This window comes from Podarcis muralis, chromosome 10 (assembly GCF_964188315.1).
Source record: "Podarcis muralis chromosome 10, rPodMur119.hap1.1, whole genome shotgun sequence".
Classification (NCBI taxonomy): Eukaryota; Metazoa; Chordata; class Lepidosauria; order Squamata; family Lacertidae; genus Podarcis; species Podarcis muralis.
In genome coordinates this window covers 109,467-121,892 of record NC_135664.1, presented here as the reverse complement: position 1 = coordinate 121,892, position 12,426 = coordinate 109,467, and the positions used below count along the sequence as shown (strand labels likewise).

General features: G+C 50.8%; 1 long non-coding RNA gene across 1 annotated transcript in view; it reads left to right on the top strand.

Annotated features, from left to right (window-relative positions):
* The first annotated feature begins 3,178 nt into the window (after window positions 1-3,178).
* The window catches only part of LOC144329112 (uncharacterized), a 49,527-nt gene continuing 40,279 nt past the window's right edge, over window positions 3,179-12,426 (top strand). Inside the window, exon 1 of the long non-coding RNA XR_013394516.1 lies at window positions 3,179-3,432. This is a non-coding gene — a long non-coding RNA (uncharacterized LOC144329112). The remainder of the gene's footprint in view (window positions 3,433-12,426) is intronic.

Here is a 12,426-nt window from a genome sequence, read left to right as displayed (position 1 = left end):
AGCTGCTTTGGTTCCATCTTTCCGTGTTCATTCACACACATTTAGCAAAGCAAAGTGTAATGTCTAAACTAGGCAAAAGAGGTTTGGGTTTCATCTAATTAGAAAGAAGAATCTTGGATTTCACTTATTTCAAGTTATGTTCTTTGGTGAAAATGCAACATTAGCCCAGGAATCGCAAAGTGTATGTAATGAGACGAAAATAACAAAACAACGTCTTTTCGCTTCCATATGTGAAGAAAGAAGACAAATAAGCTTTCATTGAGCTTATTTCAATTCGCAAGATGTTTTTTGGGTGTGCACTAGAATCACCTCCAACCAAAGCAAAAAGGTGGTTTGGGTTCCATCTGTAGATGGAAGAAAAAGAAGATGATAAAGCTTATTTCCAATTGTTGTTTTTGGCGTTAGAAAGCACACTCACCCCAAAATCAAACTGAAGTGTATGTTATAAGCCAAAATCAAGTATAGGTGTTTTAGTTCCATCTCAATGAAAAGAGGACGAATAAACTTGGATTGTTTTATTCGGTGTTCACTCACCCACAAGTAGCAAAGCAAAGTGTAATAAGTCTAGGCAAAAGAGGATGGTTTGGGTTTCATCTACTTAGAAAGAAGAATCTTGGATTTCACTTATTTCAAGTTGTGCTCTTTGGTGAAAATGCAACATTAGCCCAGGAATCGCAAATTGTATGTAATGAGACGAAAATAACAAAACACCGCCTTTTCGCTTCCATATGTGAAGAAAGAAGACAAATAAGCTTTGATTGAGCTTATTTCAATTCGTGTGGTGTTTTTTGGGTGTGCACTAGAATCACCTCCAATCAAATAAAAATGGTGTTTTCGGTTCCATCTGCATAAGAAGAAGCTGTGATTGGGTTTATTTCCCGTTGCTGTTTTTGGGGTTAGAATGCATTCACCCAAAAATCGCAGTTAAATGTTTGTTAGCAGCCCAAATCAATCATAGCTGCTTTGGTTCCATCTCAATCGAAAGAGGACGAATAAACTTGGATTGTTTCATTCGGTGTTCACTCACCCACAAGTAGCAGAGCAAAGTGTAATAAGTCTAAACTAGGCAAAAGAGTATGTTTTGGGATTCATTTACTTAGAAAGAAGAATCTTGGATTTCACTTATTTCAAGTTGTGTTCTTTGGTGAAAATGCAACATCAAACTGAAGTATGCTTGTTTTGGGCTGCTAACAAATATTTAACTGCGAATTTTGACCAAAACACCTTTTTGCTTTGGTTGGAGGTGATTCTAGTGCACACCCAAAAAACATCTTTCGAATGGAAATAAGCTCAATCAAAGCTTATTTTTCTTCTTTCTTCACATATGGAAGCGAAAGGACGGTTTTGTTATTTTCGTCTCATTACATACACTTTGCAATTTCTGGGCTAACGTTGCATTTTCACCAAAGAACACAACTTGAAATAAGTGAAATCCAAGATTCTTCTTTCTAAGTAAATGAATCCCAAAACATCCTCTTTTGCCTAGTTTAGACTTATTACACTTTGCTCTGCTACTTGTGGGTGAGTGAACACCGAATGAAACAATCCACGTTTATTCGTCCTCTTTCGATTGAGATGGAACCAAAGCAGCTATGCTTGATTTGGGCTGATAACAAACATTTCTGCGATTTTTGGGTGAATGCATTCTAACCCCAAAAACAGCAACGGGAAATAAACCCCATCACAGCTTTATCATCTTCTTCTTATGCAGATGGAACTGAAAACACCATTTTGATTTGGTTAGGGGTGATTCTGGTGCACACCCAAGACGCACCATGCATATTCAAATAAGTTCAATCAAAGCTTATTTGTCTTCTTTCTACACATATGGAAGCGAAAAGACGGTGTTTTGTTTTTTTGGTCTCATTACATACACTTTGCAATTTCTGGGTTAATGTTGCATTAACACTAAAGAACACAATTTGAATCTTGGCGAAAGCCAAGATTCTTCTTTCTATGTAGTTGGAACCCAAAACATCCTCTTTTGCCTAGTTTAGACATTACACTTTGCTTTGCTATTTGTTTGTGAATGAACACGGATAGAACAATTAAAGCTTATTCGTGCTCTTTCGATTGAGATGGAACCAAAACACCTATAATTGATTTGGGCTTATAACAAACATTTAACTGCGATTTTTGGTGAATGTGCATTCTAACCACTAAAACACCAATTTGATATAAGCCCACTCAGAGCTTTATCATCTTCTTTTTATGCAGATGGAACCCAAAACGCCATCTCTCTCGCTGCTCTACCTGGAGCTCCGGGCAGCTGAAGGGGAGATTGTGTGCGACTCCTCTCTGGAATGCTATAATTTGTGTTTTGTATGCCTGCTGCTATCTGTTAACCTTATGCAAATAAAGCATTGCTTATTCTTCATCCACTGGCGTGCTTATTGGCTCCAGATCCAGAAATAACCCTGCCCTTGACGGAACATATACAGTGCTTTTTTCGGGGGGGGGGGGACGCAGAGGAATGCATAAAACATTTTGTGAATGTACTTTTGTCCATTTACTATATTTATTTTTCCCGGTTTGAACTATAAAATGGTTATTTTCTTGAGTCAAAATGAGAGTAGACCCAATCATTTTTTTAGAAAAGAAGCACTGCATATATATACACACATATACATATATCCATTTTATTTTTATATATTTATTATATATATACACACACATATACATATATCCATTTTATTTTTAAATATTTACAAACGGACACCTATATCTAGGTATGTATATTCTTGTATATATACTTCCGTGGCCCACCCCCACCATCCCTCCGCCACGGTGCACGAGAAGAAGGCCACTGGGGGAGAAAGGCAGGTGAGGGTGGGGCGGGGGGCAGGGCTGCACCCTGGGGAGAGCGGGGTCGAGAGAGCAACGTCGCAGCGCCTCTTCCGCTCTTTCCCCTCCCCTTCCTGTGCTCATGCCTCTCCTCCGCTGGCACCTCCTTCCGGTAATCCTACCCTCGCCAAACATGGCGGCAGCACAGCCTCTTCCGCCCTTTACTCTCCCCTTCCTGTCCTCTTGCCTCTCCTCCAGTGGCACCTCCTTCCGGTAATCCTACCCTCGCCAAACATGGCGGCAGCACAGCCTCTTCCGCCCTTTCCTCTCCCCTTCCTGTCCTCTTGCCTCTCCTCCAGTGGCACCTCCTTCCGGTAATCCTACCCTCGCCAAACATGGCGGCAGCACAGCCTCTTCCGCCCTTTCCTCTCCCCTTCCTGTCCTCTTGCCTCTCCTCCAGTGGCACCTCCTTCCGGTAATCCTGCCCTCGCCAAACATGGCGGCAGCACAGCTCTTCCACCCTTTCCTCTCCTTTTCCTGTCCTCTTGCCTCTCCTCCGGTGGCACCTCCTTCCGGTACCCCTGCCCTCGCCCAACATGGCGGCAGCACAGCCTCCTCCGCCCTTCCGAACAAGGAGTGCAGAAAAAGGTGAAACTGCCATGAAAAGGAGAGGAGGAGTGTGTGAGTGAGAGTGAGACAGGGAGCATCCTAGTAGAGATGGAAGGGGAACCCAAGGGTCATCTAGTCCAACCCTCTGCAAAGAAGCTCAGAGCTACAATTCCCAGGTCTTCTTTGGGAATTCTATGGGAAGTAAGAGTTTCTACATTCATGAGCATTCACTTAGAGTGCGCTCATGTTTTTACCTTTTATTGAAAGTGGCCACTAGTGACTTGGGTGGAGTATAAATAATAAAATTATATTGCTAATTTAACCCTAACCCTAAGTAATAAAATTAAATTTCTCCTTCTGCTGTTCTTCTCTTACCGTAACGCAACCCCAACTCTAACTCCTAATCCTATTCCAACTCAAACCCAACTCTCACTGTAACCCTCTGCTTCTTTATGATTTGTTTCTGTGTTTCTGGTGTTTTGGCTTGGTTATGTCATAAAATTGAAGAAATACCACCAGAAGCACAAAAACCAAGAAATATTCCCAAAATGAGGCAAAACCAGGAGACATGAAAACCAAGCCAAATCAATGGAAAAGAAACAATCTCACCCAAAACCGCAGAACCATTCAAAGTAAAAGAAGCAAAACAATTAAATGCAAAAAAAAGCAAAACCACCCCAAATTAAACAAACCAGCAGAAAACAAAAAAGAAGCAGTAAAGCCACCAATTACAAAGAAACTGGAAACCAGTTTTTAAAAAGCAAAATGCAATTTATGGGAGTCCAAAAGCACTTCAAGCAACAGAAATTAACCAACATAGCATACTAGTTTTCACTTAGTCTTGGGTTTCTGGTGAATGTGCTTTGTTTGCAGCTGGCTTCATTTCTTTTCCATTGGTTTAGCTTGTTTTTTGGACTTTTGCTTTATTGCTTCTTTTGAGAAGTTTTCTTGTTTTTGCATTCTGGTGGTGTCAGGGCCGCCCCTGAACCCCTGACAGGTGGTAATACTTTTGAATGCTTTGGGGGTTTCTGGTGAATCTGCTTTGTTTGGGATTAGTTGGCTTCTTTGCCAGTTTCCATTGATGTTGCTTTTACATGGTTCTTCTGCTTCTTTTCAGTAGGTTTTTGTGTTTTTAGTGGTTGACTTCATTGTTGGAATGGTCATTTCTGGTGGTTTTGCTTCATTTCTGGTGGTTTTCCTTTTATTCTTGGGATTATCAGATCTCATACAAATTAATATTCTCAAAGGTGCAAAACCCAAAAAACCTAGAAAGGAAGCAAACTCACCATCAATCCAGCACCCAATCTGTTATGTACTAACCTTGGGTCCTAGAATGCAACAACTGATTGGTCTTTTCCTGCAGGCCAATCAGGCTCCAAGAGGGAAGCAGAGTTAGCCAGTCAGACGGTACTCATTGTGTAAATAATGTATATAAAAGCATGAGGGGGGGGGGGGGCAATAAAGAGCATGAAATACATACAAGACTCTGAGTATATTTCACAATTGTAATTTATATAAAAGAATCTATGAAACGAAAACCACAGAAAAAATTCAACATAATCCCCAAAACAAACAAGAAACAACAGAAACAAACCACATCCACAAAAGATGAGAAAACCAATTGAATAGAACCACAAGAAACCCACGCAGTAAACATCTCAGGGAAAAGCGAAATCACCCCAGGCACCATGCAAAACTAAGGTTTAACTGGCTTTGGGGTTTCTGCACAATTTACTTTTTCCCTCTTGTTGGGGGTTTCTGGTGGTATTTCTTCTGCTTCTCACATTTCTGCTTCTTTTCAATTGGTTTTGGGATTCTGGTGAATTTGGTAATGATTTGATTGAAGTCTCTGTCTGGCAATTTTCCTTTTTCATGAATTCCTTCCTTGTTGGGTTTCTGGTATCTCACTTTTGGTTTTCACATTTCTCTTAGTTTTGCTACGTTTCAGGTAGTTTGCTTACTTTTGGGAATTATCCAGTCTCATAAAAATGAAGTGTCAGAGCTGCCCGAGGTCCCAGCTCACAAAGGACCAACGCCAGTTCATTGTTATATAAAACAGTCTTTATTGAAGCTCAATTTCACTTTCACAGCCGCGGCGCGCAGCTCTACGTCTCAAACTCTAGACCTCCGAAGCTCCGTCTGAATCTCCTCCCCCCAGACACCAGTTTAAGACTCTAGCCTTGCTCCACCTCTTCCTTTGCTCTTTCCTCCTTTGGTTCCGCCTGTCCGCTGGGGTCTTGCCCTTCCTAGACTCTTCTGACGCTGAGTCCCCTGAGTCTTCCCCCTGCTTCCGGCGGGCTTTAGGACCTGGTTCCCAATCCGGGTTTTCTGCTGTCCTGTGCGCCTGTACATTCGAACTTGGCGCGCGCGCCCAGCCCGCCACCTTCCTCCTGACCGTTACACTGCTCCTGTCACTGCTTCCCCCTTCGGGGAGGTTAGCTGGACCTGATGTCCACTCCATTCCCCCGCTCTCCGATAGAGGCGTGGTCAGCCCTGACTCATCTTCTCTCTCTGCTGGAGGAGACGCTGGCCCTGACACATGGGACTCTTCCCCCCCCCCACTGCGCTCTGGTGGGGAAGCTGGTCCTGATCTCCCACTGCTGCTTTGGGAGTCTCCGCTGGCCCCTTGCTTCTGTTGCGTCTCCCCTGGGACCCCCCTTGCCCTGACCATAGGCGCTCCCTTCTGGGAATCTTCTGATTCGCTGGAGAGGCTAATGGAATCTCTCGGGTCACTGTCATTCTCCCCTCCACTGCCCTCAGATTCTTCCCCTTCGCTCTCCATTTCCTCTCTCCCCTGTGCCTCTGCTCCTGAGCCCCTGACATCCATCACCCCCTCGAAGCCCCCCTCCCCCTCTTCGGGTGTGGGTTCCGGGTGCTCCAGTGCTGTGGGGGTGAGTGCGGGATACCGTTATTTCCCCCTGGTATGCAGCCGGCCAGCTGGATCCGGCCAGCCCGTAGTGGTCTCGTCGACATCGATCTCCTCTGCTTCCATCTCTCTGCAGTTGTGCTCGAACCCAGGGTCTTCCCCCAAGACGTCCATGTCCTTCCCTCCCCCTGTCTCCTCGGGTGATGCTGCGTGTAAGGGTCCCCTCAGCAGTTCCCTGCTCCACCCCACCTCCGGTTGATTGTCCCACCAATAAGAGCGGTCTGTGCCAAACCCCGAGAGTGACCCCTCTGGGGAGCTTGTGTCTGGCGCCGTTTCCTCAGCTGATGAGAACCCCTGGAACGTGCTGGCTGAGAGTGTGGGTGTGAAAAGCCAGTCATCGAAAAAATCTGCCGGCATAGGTCTGTGTGGGAAGAGTGCATGGAACTCGTCTTTGAGGTAGTGCTCCTCCACGGCATAGTACGGTACCCACCTGTTGGCGCTGGCCGGGGCACCTTCCCTGGCGAGGAGATATTCAACTCCCTCTTTCCCCCATCTCAAGTCTAAAATCTCCGTGACCTCGTTGAGTGGCGCCGCCCTCGGTGACCCCTCCCCTGTTGGCGATTTGCTGAGTAGGTCTGGTGCGTCCCTTCGCGCCTGAAACCTGTGGGGTTCCTTGTAGGGTGTGAGCACTGACCTATGAAAGACCGGGTGCATTCTGGAGCCCTCCGGGAGCGTTAACCGGTAGGCCACTGGATTGATTTGTGCCTCAACTTGGTAAGGCCCTAGCTGCTTGTGTCTGAGCTTCTTCTTAGCTAACGTTCTGGCCGGCACTGCCTGGGCTGCTAACCAGACCCAGTCCCCCACCAGGATGTCTTCCCCGACTCTCCTGTGCCTGTCTGCCTGCATTTTGTAGGCGTGTTTTGCTAGTTCCAAGTGCCTTCGGAGTTGCTCGTGGACCTCCTACAACTCTGCTGCCAAGTGTTCTGCTCCCCGTGGCTCCCCCTCCCCCGTCGTCTCTAACCCGGGAAGGTTCTGGGATGCCGCCCATTGTTGGCGAAGAACGGTGTCACCCCTGTAGACCCGTGCTTCGTGTTGTTGTAGGCAAACTCGGCCAGCGGTAGGTAGTCCACCCAGGTCGAGCGCTGTTGGTTCGCGTAGCATCGCAGATACTGCTGCATGAGCAAAGCTTATGTCTTATGCTGCAAAAGTCTTTATTGAGTTACAGTTTCCATTCTCAAGCTGCTGCGTGCAACTCTACGTCTAGTAGCTAGACCGGCGAAGCTCCGTCTGAATCTCCGCCCCTCGTACACCAACTTAATATCCTAGCCCTGCTCCACCTTTTCCGCCTGACTGTTCTTCTCTGGGTCCCTCTGCCCCCCTGGGTCTCTTCCTTCCGGGATTCTTCTGACGCTGACCCCCCGGACCCTCCTGTCTCCTTGCGCCGGGCTTTAGGACCCGGCTCCCTTTCCGGGCTGCCTACTGCGTCGCCTTCCTGTGCATTTGAACTTGGCGCGCGCGCCCAACCTTCCACCTTCCGTCTAACCGTCTCTTCGCTCCCAGATGGAGGTGTGGCCACTCCTGACTCGTGCCCTCCCTCCTGTTGTGAGCTGCCAGCGCTTGCCCCCTGGCTCCCTTCCTCTTCTCTGTTCTCTGGCGGTGACGCTGGTCCCGATCTCCAACTGCTCTCCTCTGAGTCCCCTCCGGCTCTATCTTCCTGGGGTGCCCCCCTAAACTCCCCCCTTGCCCTGGCCACTGGTGCTCCTTTCTGTGAATCCTCCGATTCACTGGAAAGGCTCGGAGATCTCGGGTCGTCGTCATCGCTCATCTTTTCTTCTGCCTCCTCCCCTTCGCTCTCTGTTTCCTCCCTTGCCCTTGCCTCTGCTCCTGAACCCCTGACATCCATCCCCCCCTCGAAGCCCCCCACTCCCCCTTCCCCTCCTTCCGGTGCTGGAGTTGGGTGCTGCTGTGTCAAGGGGACGAATGTCGGGTACCGTTCGCTTCCCGTAGCGGGCCTCCTTCCGAAGTCTTCCGGTTCTTCCTCCCTGCTCTCGTCGACGACGGTCACCTCTGCTTCCATCTCTGTGCCGCCGTGCTCGAAACCAGGGTCGTCCCCGAAAACGTCCATGTCCGTCTCTCCCTCACTTCCTCCTGGCGGCGTTGCTCGTCCTGGACCTTCTTGCCACTTCCTGCGCCACTGCTCCTCTGGTCTGTCGTCCCACCAATACGAGGGTTCTGAGGCAGATCCCGAGGGTGACCCCTCCGGGGAACGGACGTCTCGTGTCGGGTCCTCGTCCGAGTCGAACCCCCGGAACGTGCTGGCCGAAAGCGTGGGCGTGAAAAGCCAGTCGTCGAAAAAGTCTGCTGGCATTGGTCTATGTGGGAAGAGGGCATGAAACTCGTCTTTGAGCAGAGGTTCGTCCAAGGCGTAGCCCGGCACCCAGCTGTTCGCACTGGCCGGGGTGCCCTCCTTGGCGAGAAAGTATTCTACCCCTTCTTCCCCCCATCTGGAATCCAAAATCTCAGTGACTTCGTTGATGCGCTCCTTCTGTGCCCCTCCTGCGCGCCCTGTTCTGTCTCTGACCGGACTCGGCGCCGTTCCGGGTTCCTGAAACCTGTGCGGTGCCTTGTAGGGAGTGAGCACCGATCTGTGGAACACCGGATGCATTCTGGAACCCTCCGGAAGCGCCAGCCTGAAGGCCACCGGGTTGATCTGCTCTTCGACTTGATAGGGCCCAAGTTGCTTATGCCCTAGTTTCTTCTTGGCCAACGACCTGGCCGGCACTGCGTGGGCTGCTAACCAGACCCAGTCTCCCACGTGGAGCTCTTCGCCAACCCTTCTACTTTTGTCCGCTTGTACCTTGTATGCGTGCTTGGCCAGCTCCAGGTGGCGCCTCAGCTGATCGTGGACTTCCTGCAGCTCCGACGCGAACGCATCTGCCGTCTGCGGCTCCCCCTCCCCCAGCCTTTCCAGTCCCGGAAAAGTTCTGGGGTGCCTCCCGTTGTTGGCGAAGAACGGCGTGATCCCCGTGGACACGTGCTTCGTGTTGTTGTAGGCGAACTCGGCGAGCGGCAGGTAATCCACCCACGTCGCAGGCTGTTGATTTGCATAACACCTCAAGTACTGCTGCATGATGGCATTGACCCGCTCGGCTTGCCCGTTGGTCTGCGGGTGTCTCGCCGACGCCAGGTTGATCTTGACGTTCAGGAAGCCCATCAGCTTCTGCCAGAAATTCGAGATGAACTGCCGCCCCCGGTCGGACAGAATAGACCGTGGCAGACCGTGAACCTTGAACACGTGGTCTATGAACAGTTTGGCGGTTTGCTCCGCCGTGGTCACCTTCGCACACGGAATGAAATGTGCCATCTTGGAAAACAGGTCCACCACCACCAGCACTGCCGTCTTGCCCCTCGAGCTGGGCAGATCCGTGACAAAGTCCAGGGCCACTCTCTCCCAAGGTTCGACCGGAGTTTGCAGCGGTTCCAACAGTCCGGCCGGCGGTCTATGCACTGGCTTCGCCCTCTGGCAGGTGTCACACCTCGCCACGTAGTCCGCGACCTCCCCTCTCATTCCAGGCCACCAGAAATCCCTGGCGACTAATTCCACCGTCTTCTCCTTGCCGAAGTGCCCAGCCGTGGGCGCGTCGTGCAGCTGCTGCAGCACCTTGGCGCGAAGTTCGTCTCCCGGCACGTAGATGGCCCCTTTACGGATGAGCAATCCATCTCTTAGCTGGAAACCGTCGGCCGCTGCCTTGCCCCTTTGCACCTCTGCCATCTTTGCTTGTGCGAAGGAGTCCCCCTGCAACGCTCGTCGCACCGCCTCCAGGTCCACGGTTGCCGCGGCGCACGCCCACACTGTTGGTGCGAAGATGTGCATGGCGGCCGCTGGCGTTGCGTCCTCCAGATACTGTGGCTTACGAGAGAGAGCGTCCGCCATGATGTTGGTGTCCCCCGGGACATACTCTATTCGGAAGTCGAAGTTCGCAAAGAACTCAGCCCAACGTATCTGCCTCTGGTTCAGGAACTGTGCCGTGCGCCAGTGCTCTAGGTTCTTGTGGTCCGTGCAAACCTGCACCGTGTGCTTGGCGCCGATCAGAAAGTGTCTCCACGCCTTGAACGCTGCATGAATGGCCAGCAACTCCCTGTCCCATATGGTGTAGTTCTGCTCGGACTTGCTGAGCTTCCTGGAGTAAAACGCTCCCGGTCGCCACACCCCTTGCGGGTCTTTCTGCAGCAGGACCGCCCCCACGGCTCTGTCCGAGGCGTCTGTCTCCACCCTCATCGGCTTGCTGGGGTTGACGTGAAGCAGCTGCTCTTCCGACGCGAAGAGACGCTTGAGTGCCTGAAAGGACTGTTCCGCCTGCTCTGTCCAAATGAACTTCTTTTTCTTGGAGCTAAGCGTGTCAGTGATGGCCGCCGTCTGCATAGCGAAGCCCTTGATAAACTTGCGATAGAAGTTCGCAAAGCCGACAAACCGTTGGACCTCCTTCCGGTTGCGCGGGCTCTTCCAATCCAACACCGCTTGAACCTTGGCGCTGTCCATGGCGAGCCCCTTGTCAGACAGCTTGTAGCCCAGAAAATCCACCTCCGTCACGTCAAATTGGCACTTCTCCAGCTTGGCGTAGAGCCTATGTTGCTTTAGCCTGTTCAGCACTTCCTTGACGTGTTTGTCATGCTCCTGTTGCGACTCCGAAAAGATCAGGATGTCATCTAAGAAACAGACGCACGTCTTGTAGAGAAGTCCCGCCAACACGTGATGCATGAATGCTTGAAAAACGTGGGCGCCATTTTGCAATCCAAACGGCATAACTCTATATTCGTAGGTCCCCAGTGGCGTGAACATGGCTGTTTTCCACTCATCTCCCTCCCGCATGCGAATGAGGTTGTACGCCCCTCGCAGGTCCAACTTGGTGAACACTCTGCCCTTCCGCACCTTTGCGAGGAGGTCGTCAATTCGGGGCATGGGGAAGTCCGATGGCTTAGTCACACTGTTCAAGATCCTGTAATCCACTACAAGTCTCTTTTGGGGCGTATCCCGCTTCTTAACGAAGAACACCGGACTGCCTCCCGCTGCCTTGGACTCCCGGATGAAACCGCGCTCCAAATTATGATCTATGAACTCCTTGAGTTCTTGCAGTTCGTCCTCTGACATGGAATACAGTCTCCCCTTAGGCAGCGCCGCCCCTGGCAGCAGGTCAATCTTGCAGTCATATGGCCTGTGAGGTGGTAGCCGGTCTGCCTCCTTCTCGCAGAAAACTTCCAAAAATTCTGCGTACTTGTGGGGAATCGCTTGCAGCGTGCCTAGCAGCAGCTGTGACTCCTCTTCCTCTCCTTCCTGCCTGGGCACGATGCAGTGTTCAGCACAAAAGGAAGAGCCGAAGGTCAGCTGCCTCTGGTACCAAGCCAGCGTTGGGCTGTGCTTGTCCAGCCAACTCATGCCCAACACAATGGGCGTGTCTGATAATTGAGTGACGTTGAAGCTGATGACTTCTTTGTGATTCCCAAGTCGCATCACCATTGGTGGCGTTTGCTGCACCACTTGCCCCCCTAGCAGCTCCCTGCCGTCCACCGTGACAACCTGCAGGGGCAGTGTGGCCGGCAGCAACTGTATAGCATGCTTGTTGACAAAGTCCTGCCCTATAAAGTCCGCATTGCTGCCTGAGTCAATGGTGATTGGCACGTCCATGGTGATGCCATTGGGCAGCTGGAGCGATGCGGTGAGCCTCACCACTGGTTTGGGCAGGAGGGGGTTCACGGGCTGTAAAATCTCTGGGGACTGCATCATTAACACGTCTTGCTGGGCCCCAGTGCCTCTTCCTCCAGCCAGACTGCGTCGTTTCCCTGCTGTGGTCCTCCTTGCTGCGTTGCTGCAGTCACCATTGCTGAGGCTGCAGTGAGCTTGTTGAGCCTCTGGGGACACTCTTTCGCCATATGCCCTGGCTCCTCACAGACGTAACACTTCCTGTTCCCTCTAGGAGGCTTCGCTTTCACTGCTGCTGGTGCTAGGGCTCTGGTTGCTGACTGAGCCCTGGCACCTCCAACCTCCATAGGTTCAGCTCCTCCTCCTGGCGGAGGCGTGGATTGCGTACGCGCTGCTTCTCTGGGACAGAAGGAGGAGCCCCTGGCTGTTTCGCGCCCTCCACGCCCTTCGTCCCTGCTCCACGGACGTC